General features: G+C 39.2%; 1 protein-coding gene and 1 long non-coding RNA gene across 7 annotated transcripts in view; both read left to right on the forward strand.

Moving 5' to 3' along the window:
• The window catches only part of TBC1D5 (TBC1 domain family member 5), a 541,587-nt gene that overhangs the window by 79,546 nt on the left and 446,988 nt on the right, over positions 1 to 15,053 (forward strand). The window lies entirely within an intron of this gene.
• On the forward strand, positions 9,627 to 10,120 carry LOC137224363 (uncharacterized). Its single transcript, XR_010943315.1, has 2 exons — positions 9,627 to 9,759; positions 9,823 to 10,120. It is a non-coding gene; the product is annotated as an uncharacterized lncRNA (long non-coding RNA).

Consider the following 15,053-nt stretch of genomic DNA (forward strand, 5'->3'; position numbering starts at 1 on the left):
CCTGTTGCTTATCTCTGGAACCCTTTCTCTGTATTCTGGTTTGGACCCTGTTTATCTCTTTCTTATTTGGACTTCCTGTGCCAGAATATTCGTGTGAGACCTACTATTCTTCACTTTGCTTTTTTTTTTTTTAAACTTAATAGGATATCATAGCACCTTTCCACGTGAACACATAGATCCTTTCATTTTATTTTTAGAGCTTGATAGTATTTCAAAGTAGGGATGTATCGTGTATAATATCAAAATAATCTTCCTTGATGCCAAATCTCATCACGTTGTTTGTGTTAAAAGTTCCCTTCTCTTCTCCTACAGTGGCGGTTCTTAGGGCAGGGAATATTCACTTCCCAAGGATGGGTAAATCTGAATCACGTGTGGGTGTTTTAAAACTCTGTCCCTAAAATTTTGATATACCTTCTTGGTTGAGGATTTCTCTTGTAATAACTGTAACCGCTTCTGATACCAGAGATGACAAAGGTTGTAAATTCCATAGTGGTCTGACCTTCTTGCCCCTTGCAATCTAATAATTTTGAATAGCTTGCCTTTTCCTTGGCTGGGAATCTTCTGTTTTCTCTTCTCTTTTACTTCTTTGCATTGATATGTGTTTTTTTTAGCCCATTTTAATCCCCTTTACCTCTTGTCCTATTCATCCTGAAGCTTTATCCCATGATATTCCCCTCTTTTGAATTATTGCACTGCTATTAAGCTGTTTACTAAGACCACTTGTAATTTCTTTTAAACTTAACTTTTCTCTGCTAGGTTTTGCGCTACTGAAGGACAAGAGTGGTGGTATGAGCTTGATATTTTTGTATGTAGATGGTGTACATAGTAGTCCACATAATATGACATGAAATATCTGATTATTTGAATGAACTTTAATGGAATAACCATAGCAATCTACTTAAGTATATTTATGTTTTTGTATAAAATAGCTGAATGTTCAGTGTTGAAAGTTGGTGAATATGTATTTATTATTGGTAATAACTTGGAGTTGCAGAGAGGCTTTACTCAAGCACCTGGTAATAAGGGAAATAAGATAGGCTTTGAGAGTTAAACTTAAAAAATCTACACAGGGGGGGAGCAGAGCAGAGATGCAGAGTCTCTGAAGAGGCAGAATGACTGATGGGTTTGCAAGCCTTGGCCACTACCTGATTGGCTGTGTTGATTGACTGAAGAAAGAATATGTCCATTATGGGTGGCCCGTGGATTAGTCTGCCATCCCTGTAGAAGGAAAGGCCCAAAGGTTGAAGTTGGTAGTACTCATCCCAGCATTAGCTGAAAGGTTTTTAATATAATGGTTTCTCCCTCTCTATAAAAGATGTATGTAAGGACATATAAGTGGAGAGTCCATATTTTCTTTGCAGGTGGAAGAGCAATGAAGAGATAGACTTGAGCAGACAGGTTCAAATTCTGGCTTTGTTACTTGTTATTTGTGTATCCTTGGGCAAGTTTCTCAACCTCTTGGTGCTACAGTCTATTCATCTGTAAAATGGTGATGGTAATAGTACCTGCTTCATAGGACTGTGGTGAGATTTCAATGAGATGGTATATGTACATTTCCTAGAACTGTTCCTGTTATAAGAACTATGTATTAGGAGCTGTTATGCCTTTAATACTTGGGTCTCCTATCTCTTGTTCTAAAAAATCTGTACTTATTTCGGTTAGCTGACTTCCTGTATTGTCAGAATTCCCTTTCTAGCCAGCATGGCTGAAGGCCAGATCTCTGGAGCCTTTTAAATCCTAGGGTAATGACTGCCCTCCTATGACACCTTTTGAGAGCCAGCCATTGTGTTGCCCCTGACAAGTCCACACCTCACCTCAGTAGAACTGTCTGTCCAGGTGCTTGAACTGTTCCCCTATTTGAACATGGCTGTGTGTGTGTGTGTGTGTGTGTGTGTGTGTGTATGTGTATTTTTTTGTACGTATGTCTGTATGTTTGATAGTAACTGAACTATCCAGTTCATCCTTTTCTAGTGAAAAATATGTGAGAGCATATAAAATGCATTCAGCACACAAAATATGCTTGCTTTCTTTTTTTTAAAGAAGTATTTGACATGTACTAGAGTGAACTTGAGAGTGGGGTCTAGGTTTGGGTCTTTATTTCTGTTTTTCTTTGGATTGTGTTTGCAAGGGATGTCTGAAATTAGCTCAGGTTTAAAAGCTGTGTGCGCAGCAGGAAGCGGGGGAGTAGGGCTTTCACGGAAGCCCAAGAACAGGGCTTAGTTTTAAGATTATAGGAAGTGGTTTTGGTTTTAAGGCAACATAACAAAACAAACCTACGGGTTTACTCTGTACGCCATCTTTCTGTCTGGCTACCAACAGAGGTTTCTGTTTCCACATCATTTTAGCTTGCATTGTTACCTTTTCTGCTGCAGCAGGCAAGGCAGAAAGCGGGTTTCTTCAGAGATTTCTAGTTCAAACTGTTTAAGAGGCACCGAGAATCTGAAGCAGCCCATTCTTCGAAGCCAGGTGGTGAAGGTCTTAGTTTACTGATGAGCTCGAGCCTGGTGCCCACTCAAGGTCCAGGCCATTGTTACTGGTGTGGTACAGAACTGGACAGCCATGCCACCGAGGCTGGGTTCAAGGCAGCTTCTGTTGGAGAGTGATGGCGACTGCCGTGTTCAGTAGAGTATGCCCGTCTGTAGAGGCTGAGAAGATGGCTAATTTCAATCTGAATGCTCTTCCGGGGGAAGGCTGTTGTGTGAATGTAGGAGTACAGTGTTTTAGTTGCTGCCTGGTAACTGTATTTGTTTCCCAGGACTGCCATAACAAAGTACCACAAATTGGATGGCCTACATTTATAGACATTTATTATCTCACATTTCTAGAGGCTAGGAGTCTGAAATCAAGGTGTCAGCAGGGTTGGTTCCTTCTTAGGGCTATGAGAATGTGTGGTCCTTAAATCTTGATTATTTATTTAAATGTCTCTATCCAGTAATTAGCAGATTTTCTGAAGATGGTTGTCTTAGAGTATTAGTATTGTAGTAATGTAGTTATATATGGTATTTGGATGCCAGGATATAAAATATGATTAATAAAATTGGAAATGTTTACAGAATTTATGTCGGTGGGTTTCATTTAAAAAATTGATCCCTTTGGTCATTGAATACATTTTTAATAGAATTATTTTCAGTAGGAAGGTGCCTCCTACATAATGGATTGGCAACTAAGAGTTTTATGTCCAGACAAACTGATTTAAGTTAATTTTGTATAAAATCTTTTTAATCTTTTGTGTTACAATGAATCTAAAGAGATGGTTATAGATTTAAAGTAAAATCACCTCTGATTAAATTATCAAACTGATTTAAGTTAGTATTATTCAAATCGTTCTGCTAAAATAAATACGCTTTCCTCATTTTAATATTAAATTTAAAATGTTGTAACCTATAGGAATTATAACAGTGTTTTTTTTAGCTTTTCCTTTTGACTTTGGGTGTTTTAATTTTGAATTCTTCTATTGAAAATGTCAGTACTAGTTTAAATTTTATTTAACCTGATTTCTAAGATTTAATTATTCTGATTTGATTGTTTGAGAAATCTACCTCTTCCCACCAAAATGAATGTAAGCAGATACAAATTTTATGAATTAAGTCTTGCCATTAGAAAAAGCCCTCAATTTCTTATTCACTTAATTTATTTCAACATTTTCCTAATATACATGTTCATGGAGGAAGTTAAAGTTGGTTGCTAGGCTCTTCCCTCCCTTCCTCCCTTCTTCCCTTCTTTTCACTTTTTTTTTGGCCGTGCCTCATGGCATGCAGGATATTATTTCTCCTGGCCAGGGATCGAACCCGCGCCCCCTGCAGTGGAAGTGCTGAGTCTTAACCACTGGACCACCAGGGATGTCCTTCCCCTTTTACTTTTTTTTTTTTTTTTTTTTTGCGGTACGCGGGCCTCTCACTGTTGTGGCGTCTTCCGTTGCGGAGCACAGGCTCCGGACGCGCAGGCTCAGCGGCCATGGCTCACAGGCTCAGCCGCTCCGCGGCATGTGGGAACCCTCCCAGACCGGGGCACGAACCCGTGTGCCCTCCATCGGCAGGCGGACTCTCAAGCACTGCACCACCAGGGAAGCCTCCCTTTTACTTTTTATTTTGAAATATTTTAGACTTTAAGAAGAGTTACAAAAATAGTACTTTTCAGCCAACTTCTGCTAATAGTAACACCTTATATAACCCCGTAGTATAATTTCCAAAACTAAGAAATTAACATTGGTATAGTACTGTTAACTATAGTATGGTACTAATTTTATGCAGGTTTCACCAATTTTTCTCCTAATTCCCTTTTCTGTTTCAGCACCCAGCCTCGGAACCCACATTGCATTTATCGTCATGTCTCTTTAGTCTTCCCCAGTGTGTGATAGTTCTTAGGTCTTCCTTTGTCTTTCATGACCTTGAGACTTGGGAAAAGTGCTGGTCAGTTATGTTGTAGAATCTCTCTCAATTTGGGCTTGTCTGAGGCTTTCTTATGATCAGGTTGAGGTTAAGCACTCTTGGGAAGGATACTACAGAGGTGATGTCCTCAGTGTATCGTATCAGTAGTGCATGATATCTTATTACTGGTAAGGTGGCTGATTATTTATTTACCATTTAATTTTTAAATTCAGGTGAGATTTGCATAACTAAAATTAACCATTTTGAAGTGAACAATTCAGTGGCATTTGGTACATTAACAGTGTTGTGTAACCCAACAGCTCTATCTATCTAGTTCCAAAACATTTTCATCACCCCCCAAAAGGAAACCTGTACCCATTAATCAGTTGCTCCCAATTTCCCCCATCTCTCAGCCCCCCCCACCCCCAAACTGTCTCTACGGTTTACTAATTCTGGATATTTCATATACGTGGAATCATGCAATAAGTGTTCTTTTGTTTCTGGCTTCTTTCACTTAGTACAGTGTTTTCAATGTTCCTCCGTATTTTAGCGTTTATCTAGTACTTCATTTCTTTTTATGGCTGAATAACATTTCATAGTATGTATATAACATAATTTATCCATTCGTCCGTTGATGGACATTTGGGCTGTTTCTGTCTTTTGGCTATGGTGAATAGTGCTGCTGTGAGTAAACACCCATGTACATGTTGAATTGTTGGATCATGTGGTAATTCTAACAAACTTTCTGGTTCAGGTATTCTTTACTTTTTCTGGTTTTCATTTGATTGATTTTAATTTTTGTATAGAATAATAAGGTACCACAAAATTCGGAGCAAAAATATTTTTTGTGTTTTACATGTCAGAGTGAGTTATGTTTTAAAACCTGGAGGTATTTGTCATTCTGATTGAGCTATTTTTTTTTCTGGATTTGATTGTTGACAGACTTTACCTGTTTTTCCCATTTATAATGATAACAAGATACAGTGCTAGAGTCCATGAGTTTTAATGTATTTTATGTATTATGAGGTAATGTTGTATTGCTTTGTCCGTATTTTGGACAGTTTATCTCTCAACTACAGAAAATTTACTGGTTTGAGGAAATATCTATAACAAATATCCCAAAGAACAATGTCAGGAAGCTTTTTATACTTTTGAATATATTTTTCATTTCAGATTTGAGATTTTTTATGTAGTTTTGAACCTTCCTTTGTAATGATTTATTTTCACAAGATATATGTAATGTAGTCTTGATTTTTAAAAATTGCTTTATACTTTTCCATATAGCAGATAGAGAAAGGAGGAATGATAATTCTACTAGAAACTTGATAAGATGGCAGATGAGAAAGAATAGAACAGATCTGTTAAGGCTGTTCTTTAGTCCAGTTTTCCTTAATCTTGAGTAACTGGGAAACTTGTGTGTAGTCCCTGAATATTTTCCACCAAAGAGGAGTATGAGTTGGTTCTTCAGTGGCTTAACCTGAAGACCAAAGATTTTATTTTATCTTGTTCCCAAAAGACCAGTCTTTTATGCCAAACTCTGTTGGTCCAGGAAATCTCCCTTTCCCCACTGGTAGGTAGCTCTGGCAAACCTGAGGCTTTCCGGTAGAGTCAAAGGGGCCTTGAACTTCTGGTTTGGGTGAGTTTCATTTCTAGCATTTACAGCCTTCTTGGGCTCTAAGCTCTAGAATGAAACTCATGGCCTACTCTTGATCTAACAACAGACATCTGATGTTGACACTGATCTGTAGCCCCATGCTCTTCATTGTAGTGGGGAGGAAAATTTGGAATTTTTATAGAAAATGAGTAAATTAATGGACAGAGTATTTGAGAACAACTTGAAGCTACAGAAACTTTTTGTTTCTGATAGCAGTTCTCAAAAATCAAGTGGTACTATGAGGGCCAGACTTAGAGGTCTGGTGATGTGACTTATGGTAGGGAGATACCTCTAAAGAGGTAGCATTTATCCCCTAGATTAATGTTACTCCATTTCTAGTGTGTAGAACTAGGGGGGCAGATTTAAACTTAATACTCTTGTTCCTTGCAGTTTAAGTTTTTTTCTCTCCTCTCCCCCATGTCTAGGTCCTCTGGTAGTTAATTGTCTAATGATTTGCAGTGTCACTTGGTTGTCAAACTTCCTCAGACCATTGATGAGGTTTTAGCAGCTGGGGTGATGACAGGTAAACATGGGGCTGCACATTTGGGAACTGGGGTGTCTGTATTCCGGGATGCTTGCTGATAACAAAGCTGTATGTACTTATAAACATTTTTTCTGTTTTGGGAAACTCATTCTTATTTTTTTAGAATTGGAAATGTGCTACTTTTTTCAGTGTTCAATTTTTAAATAAAAATGTTTCTGAATTTTAGAAATGTAAAGAGATTTAAATATTTAAGAATTCTTTAGGTACAGTATGGTGACTGTATAGTTAATAATACTGTATTGTGTATTTGAAAGTTGCTAAGAGAGTAGATCTAAGAAGTTCTCAGCACAAGAATAAAAACTGGTAACTGTGCTAATGGATGTTAACTAGATTTATCGTGGTCATTTTGCAGTATATACTAACACTGCTGTGTGTAAAGTAAACAAGCTACAAGGATATACTGTACAACGCAGGGAATATAGCCAATATTTTATAATAACTATAAATGGAATATAATGTTTAAAAATTGTTGTATGCCTGAAACTTATATAATATTGTTCATCAACTATACCTCAATAAAAAAAATTGAAAAAAATACTAATATTGACTCATATGGTACACCTGCAAGCACTATCTTATATGTCAGTTATATCTCAATAAAAAAAGTTAAAAAAATTCTTTTAATTCAAATGAATCAGATAACTCACTTTTACTTTTAACAATAATACTTGACGGGACTTCCCTGGTGGCGCAGTGGTTAAGAATCTGCCTGCCAATGCAGGAGACACTGGTTCGAGCCCTGGTCCGGGAAGATCCCGCATGCCGTGGAGCAACTAAGCCCGTGCGCCACAACTACTGAGCCTGCGCTCTAGAGCCCGCGAGCCACAACTACTGAAGCCTGTGTGCCTAGAGCCTGTGCTCTGCAACAACAGAAGCCACTGCAATGAGAAGCCCGCGCACTGCAACGAAGAGTAGCAGCCAAAATAAATCAATTTATGGGGAAGAAAAATTCTTGACTAAGGACATCTAGTTTTTGAAAAAGAGATGGTAAAAAATTCTTGATTTTTATTAACAAGGAAAATTACATGCAGCAATCCCAAGAATAGTAGTTACCCTGTTTTTTATTGTTAGCGAGTGACTGAATTGATCTGATAGAATCAGGAGTACTCTAATAAAATGAAAATTTCATATGTGAACACATTATAAAATCTGAATGCTTCTTTAGTCAGAAGGTGGGATTGCTTTGTAGAATGAAGTTTAAAAGGAATTTGATAATCAGAGATGCTGTACCTTAAGTCACTGTTATAATACATTCACCACTTTACACATTAAGCCACCAACTAAGACTTCAGAATTACATCCGTGGGTACATGCATTAAAGATGATCCCTCTGAAAAAAAGGGAATAGCATTCCTTGAGCAACTTAAACCAGGTGTAAAGAGGGGAGTACTTTCATAAATACAGAGCCACTGTGTGGAAGCCCTGCTTTGAGGCCTGGGAATAAATTCAAAAGTGTGATAGATTGTTTTCCTTTTTTAAAAAATAAATTTATTTATTTTTGGCTTCCTCGGGTCTTCGTTGCTGTGCACGGGCTTTCTCTAGTTGCTGCAAGCGGTGATTTCTCTTGTTGTGGAGCACAGGCTCTAGGCACGTGGGCTTCAGTAGTTGCAGCACGTGGGGTCAGTAGTTGTGGCTCATGGGCTCTAGAGCACAGGCTCAGTAGTGGTGGCACACGGGCTTAGTTGCTCTGCGGCATGTGGGATATTCCCGGACCAGGGCTCGAACCCATGTCCCCTGCATTGGTAGTTGGGCTCAACCACTGCGCCACCGGGGAAATCCCGTGTTTTCTTTTCTTTAAAGAAATCCATTTGGCTTGTCTACAGTATTCTTTCTCCCCCATCCCCTCCTCTCTCACTTCCTTGTGAATTTTTCCTTATGAGTAGGAAAGAAGTAAAAATCGTTTTTATCCATTTGAAATTATTGCTTTATTATATTTACTACTTTAAAAAAGTGTGTTAAACTGATAAATAAAAAATGTCTTATTTAATCATATGCCTGTCTGTATGCATATATCCATCATAATCACCAGAATCCAGCCATTTCTACTACCTCCACCCCATTCCAAGCATCATTATCTCTCACGTGGACTCTGCAGAAGCCTGTTAGTTGATGTCTTACACTGTCCTCCCTCACCAACAAGTTCATTCTCTACATAGCACCAAAGTGATTTTTGGTGTTGCATGTCAGAGCAGGCTACCCCAAAATTACACTTGTTTATTCATTGATTTCTAAGCTCTTACGATTAGCTTCAAGGCTATACTTCACTTGATTTCCCTAAAACCTCATCTCTTGCTTTCCCCGACTGCAGTCACAGTGGCCTCAGTGATGTTCTTTCAGCTTTGTGCGTCCCCATTTCAGGGTCTTTGCACTCGCTGTTCCCTTTGTCTGGAAAGCCTTCCCTTAGATAAACACAGGGCTCTTTTCCTCGGTTTCTTCATATATCACCTCGTCAGGGAGGTCTTCTCTGATCACCTTATATAAAATCATGACCTTGTTCCTTTCTCTATACCCAGCCTCCCATATTCCTTTTACCCTGCTTTACTTTTTTCTGAGACTCATATTATCTGAGGTAGTATGTGTTTATTTTTGTTTTGTTTTGATTATTATCACCCTCTTAAAAATGGAAATGTCATCAGGGCAGGAGCTCTGCTTTATTTTCTATGGGAGGTCTAGCTCTTGGAACTATGCTTTACCCATGGTAGGCACTCACTGTGTTGTTTATCTGTTGAGTGAGTGAGCGAGTGAATGAATGAATGATTAAATAAGGGGAAGAGAGTTCTAGGCAGATGTGAAAAGCATTGGTATGTGTAAGGAACTGAAAGTACTTCCCTCTGCATCTGAGATGGGCATGCTAAGTGGTGATCTCTTTCTCTTTGTTCTCAGAGGCCTCTGCAAGTAGTTTTTGTCATCAAGGCTAAAGAAGTTAGACGTGGACTTTGTCCTGAGGCATCATGGATGCCACTAGTTGTGCGATCCACACTGACACACTGAAAGTGTGATCAGATTAGCGTTTTAGGAAGCCTGGTTGCTAATGATGAGTAAATTAGAGAGGAACAAGTGTGGGACTCGAGGGACATTGTTCCAGCTAATGATTAAGAACTCTCCAGACAATAGGGGCTTCTTAGACAATGGGTGAATTTCCAGGATGTCCGGCCCCCTTCCGAGAAGGAGGGAGATAACAAAATGTAAAAAAGGTGTCTGTCAAAGACCAATCAGGCAGCTGGGGAGAAGGAGGGAGATAACAAAATGTAAAAAAGGTGTCTGTCAAAGACCAATCAGGCAGCTGGGGAGAAGGAGGGAGATAACAAAATGTAAAAAAGGTGTCTGTCAAAGACCAATCAGGCAGCTGGGGACAAGTTCCCTCTCTGGTCCGAGCCTAAGCCGGGACCAATCAGCAGGAGAACACAACCAAATCTATAATTTACATACGGGGAAGTGGGAACCTATAAAACTGACATATTCGCGCCCAAAAGGGTTCCTTCTTCGACCTCCTGCGTGAGGACCAAGGAACCCCGGTGCACCGGCCTTCAATAAACCTCTTGCGTTTTGCATCAACTTCCGACTCTTGTTGTTTCCTGGGCGAGTCGAAACTCCTAGGAGACCGCGCAGGTCTAACACAAGACTGTAGGCCTGGTGCCAATTCAGTGGACAGTAGTCCAGGGGCATGATGATGGTGACCTGAACTAGACTAGTGATACAGAGGTGGGAAGATGCACAAATTGAAGAGATATGCAGTATTTAGGAAGCAGGCCTCAGTAACTGATTAGAAGTGGAGCAAGAATGATGCGTAAGAATCTGCACGGCCAGCTAGGTGGGTGGGATGCTGCCCTGAGATAAGGTGCAGGTTTGGAGGTACAGGGTTATGGATATTTGAGTCCAGATACTACTTGGGGAGTTACGTTATTTTCCTAGGGCTGCAGTAACAAAGTACCTAAAACTGGGTGGATTAAAACAGCAGAGATTTATTGTCCCAGTTCTAGAGGCTGGAAGTCCAAAATCAAGGTGTGGTCAGGGCCATGTTCCCTCTGACTGCTCTAGGGGAGAATTCTTTCCTGGCTTTTCTAGCTTTTGGTGTTTGCCGGTAGTCCTTGACTTTTCTTTGCTTGTGGACCGCCATCTCTCCCCTGGGTGTCTCCACGTGGTCTTCCCTCTGTGAGTGTCTCTCCATGTCCAGATTTCCCCTTTCTATAAAGATACAAGTCATGTTGGATTAGGGCCACCCTAATGACCTCATTTTAACTTGATTACCTCTGTAAACACCCTATTTCCAGAAAGTCACATTCTGTGCCACTAGGTGTTAGAACTTCAATGTATCTTTCATTGACGAATGGTAGAATTTTACCAAAAGTTAATAGGGTTTGATGAATTGAATTAATATATGGTAGGAGGTGAGGAAGGAGAAAGCAAAGGTAAATCTTGAGTTTTCATGCTTAACTGAGAGAATTCTCGTGCCGTTGGAAAGAATAGGGGGAAAGAGAAGCACAGTTTCCAGACAAGAAGAGGGGAGAGGGAAGTGAGTTTTGTTGTGAGCCTGCCGAATTTGACATGTAGGTGATAGTCGCATTGCATCCTGATCTAGTCAGAATTCAGGGAGGAGATCTGCATCTAGATAATAGGTTTACTATGGGAATGTCTGGGTTCTCTCAGGGAGAGAGGCTGGTGAAGGTAGAGCTAGGTCTAAAAAGGAAGCTAAAGAGAGATGGTTACTTTGTTGAAATGGATACCTTCATCCATTATAGGAAAAAGAAGTCTCATGAGAAGATCTATCCCTTTACTCTAAATGTCAGTTCTAGTAACGTCTACATAGTGGATTTAGTAGCCGTAGTGGTCCCTGCATGAACAGAAGTAGAGCTACCAGTTCCTGACAGCTGCGAGTCAGCCTCTGGGCATCTTGCTAAATTTTCAAATATAATTATACAGTAGACTTCCTTTAACAAATTCTGTGTTCCCAGCTATAATTATAACTGCTTTTCCTGCCTATCGCCTGTTCTTTGTCTTACTCCTCTCCTCCTCACCTCCCCCTGCTGGTTAGAATTATCCTCTGGTCCTTTGGGATCTGAGAAAATAGGAAGCTTTTACTGCAGTTTTCTTTCCTAAGCATAGACTTACCAGGGCACACCAAATTCCTTCTCTCCATTCTAGTCTAAAATACATTTCCAGTTATAAGACATAGTGTTTTAAAGTACAAGCTAGCAATATTCTATATAAAAGTAATTTTTGTTTTCAAAGAATATGAAGATACAAATGAGGTACATTGTAAACTCTCTCTGCAACTGCCGGAAAATGACCATCACAACTTACCCAGTGCTCCATGTCATAGCTAAGAAGACACTTAAGTAACATCTTGTTCACCGCCATGCTTTAGACCAAGAGTTGTTGTTGTTGAATAAATTAAGGTTTGTAACCAAAAGTGAAGTCATTTTAAATCCTACAACCATAATCCTGCAAGGGTTTCCAGGACTCATCATGACAGTAATTGGTAAAACCAGAAATATGAGTGGGATTTCCTGTTTTCTCATCTGTTTTTATCACCCAAATATCCATTGTGAAAATAAATCACTTTAAACTATGATCTGTTGTCCTTTACAAATACATTGTAGTTTTCTGGTGATAAACTTCAAGGATATATTTCCATGTCATTTAGATTATATTCTAAGTCATTTTAATGTCTTTCTTAAGAAATAACTAAAATGTATAGATTTCTGAATGTGCAGAAGAAGAGATATGCTTGAACTTTCAGCTTGCAGTGGATACGTAGTCCAGAAGGAATTATGGGCCTGTGTCAACTATACATTGTTATATGTACTTTTCGTCACTAACTTATTCACTAAAAATACTTAGGAGTATTTGTTTTGTGTCAGGCAGTGTGCTAGTTGCCAGTTTACTGAGGTTTTAGTTCGAAAAACTAGATTAAAAAGTTATGCTTATGATGGTTGAGATATTCATGGGAATAAACAGTAGTGTATTCAGTTGCCTATTAAAATAATTCTGTGTATTCTGGATAGCTTTAAATATTATACATAGGACTTCTCTTATACAGTAATTGGTTGACACTTTTTGACCTCAGTGTAAGACTGCAGTATTTAATGAATAAACAAGGAGAATAAAGTTTTGATAAATAAGGCATCTTTTTGAAACTTATAAGCTTGAAGCCTTTTAGCATGAAATTGACAGGTGTTCCTTTTCTGAAAGAGTAAGTGAATAACGTTATGTTTTCATGCTTACAGGTCCTCGTCCTGTCATAGGAATAATAACCTTGAAAAGCAGAGCTTTGGAATTCACTGTTCTGAGAGATGTCTCCTTATCAGTATGATTTTATGCTCACGTGGGGAGGCTTCAGGCTGAGGAATGAGATTAGATTTGCAGGGGAAGAATATTTGCTGTCCTCGTTGCATTGGTTTCTAAGGAATGCTTACCCCTTAGCCTCAAATGTGCTGTGGTATTAGCTACTTCAAAATAGATTACTCAAGACTCTTTATTTGGAAAACCTTCAGTATGCATCGTGATGCATTACTTGCGATAAAAAAATGAGGCTACAATTATATGAAACAAAACACTACAGCTGCTGACAGATGTCATTAACAGCTTTCTCAAACACGGGTCCTTCAAAAGGACCTGCTACATATCTGATGTGGTGCGTTAGGGTCATTAACTCAAGATGGGCTACCGTTGTCCAGTACATTTGTTGTTGTTGGTTGTTTTTTTGGCTTTAGCCTTTTGATAATTTATTGGGACCTTGGTGTTTGATATAGTCTAAAAACTATTCTTCTGAATTACAATTAATAAATGTAGAGGGAATGAGGGAAAGAGTTAATCACCGTGGTAAACACCACAGTAAGAGTCGTTGTAGGCAAGATCCATTCATGGATGCCAAAAACAGGGGGAGGGCTTCCCTGGTGGCGCAGTGGTTGAGAGTCCGCCTGCCGATGCAGGGGACACGGGTTCGTGCCCCGGTCCGGAAAGATCCCACATACCGCGGAGCGGCTGGGCCCATGAGCCATGGCCGCTGGGCCTGCGCGTCCGGAGCCTGTGCTCCGCAACAGGAGAGGCCACAACAGTGAGAGGCCCGTGTACAGCAAAACAAAACAAAACAAAAACAAAAACGGGGAAAGTTTGAGGGGAAACAGAATGTTTCCACAGTTTAAAAGTATCTCTCCAAGATGTTTAATAATTACAAAGAGAAACATAGTAACTTTACAGAGGCGAAAGCTGGCAGTGTTGAACCAATGTTAATTTTATGTTTTGATAACTGTGCTGTAATTATTACATACGATGTTAATATTAGAGGAACCCAGGTGAACAGTACATGGGAACTCTGTACTATTTTTGCAACTTTTCTATATGCATAAAATTATTTCAAAGAGGTTTTTAAAAGCCCATTCTTCTGGAAATCTGATATAGTGCTCTCACGCTTATCCTTTGAGACCGTAAAAGGTGCTCCTTTATTGTAATGAAGTGTCTTTGATTTCAGAAATAATTATCTTGGACGTAGTTCAGGGTAGACATCTATTAGAACACGTTTTGCTCAGTATCCTGTTGCTGACTATCATTTGTTATCACGTTTCTCCGAATCATCTTTTAATAACAATTGTAGAAATACCCAAGTTGGGTAAGTTGTTTAGAGATGTTAACTGATCTCTGCTGTAGTCAGTGAACTACTATATGGAAGATTTTGAAGATCAGAAATAGATGACATCTAAAAGTGACACCAAAAGTGAATAAATAGGAGGTATCTGGGGTTGTGTGCCATCACGATTTTACACACATGTACAAAAATGTGGCCACGTTTCCAAGATGTAAAATACGTTATACAGTGTTCCAAATGTTTGTCCTTTTTCATACAAACTGTACTTTAAATGTGTTTCAGTTATGAGAGAAGAAATCTCTGGGAAGTGGGCCACGGAATGAACTTTCTGTTCAAGTTTGTAAATATTACAATAGCAGGTCACTTGTCCATTTGAGATTAGAGCCACATAATAGACTTTCTCAATAAAAATCTATACTGCCACTGTCTGTGTATGGAAAACCATTAGTTGTAGTTGCACAGGGGAGGCTTATGCCTGCTGTTGCAAATAGCACTGACAAACTAAACTTACTGAGGTCAATGGCTCTGTTACTTTGGAAGAAAAATTTCCATCTAGAATAGTGCCTGATGATAAATTAATATTGACTGAGTGAATGAATGAACACTGAAGACTGTAAAAGGTGGATGTCCATATTAAATGTAAAATTCAAATGTCTACAGTAATGCAACTCTAGTGTTGAACGCTCAGAATCCAAGCCATCAAAGTGGCAGTTTTCTTGAGAATTAACTCCTTTCTACAAATCTACGCTTGCTGTAAAGGGCATCTCAAATTTCATGTTTGGCAATTTAACGATACTATGAATATTTCCGTACCGGGGTTGGTTTCCTTGTGTTTCAGCAGCAGGCTGGATTCTGGTGATGGCAGGGCATACCTAGCCCCCAGAAGGTTCCTTAGAGAGTTGA

This window comes from Pseudorca crassidens, chromosome 5 (assembly GCF_039906515.1).
Source record: "Pseudorca crassidens isolate mPseCra1 chromosome 5, mPseCra1.hap1, whole genome shotgun sequence".
NCBI classification, from domain to species: Eukaryota; Metazoa; Chordata; class Mammalia; order Artiodactyla; family Delphinidae; genus Pseudorca; species Pseudorca crassidens.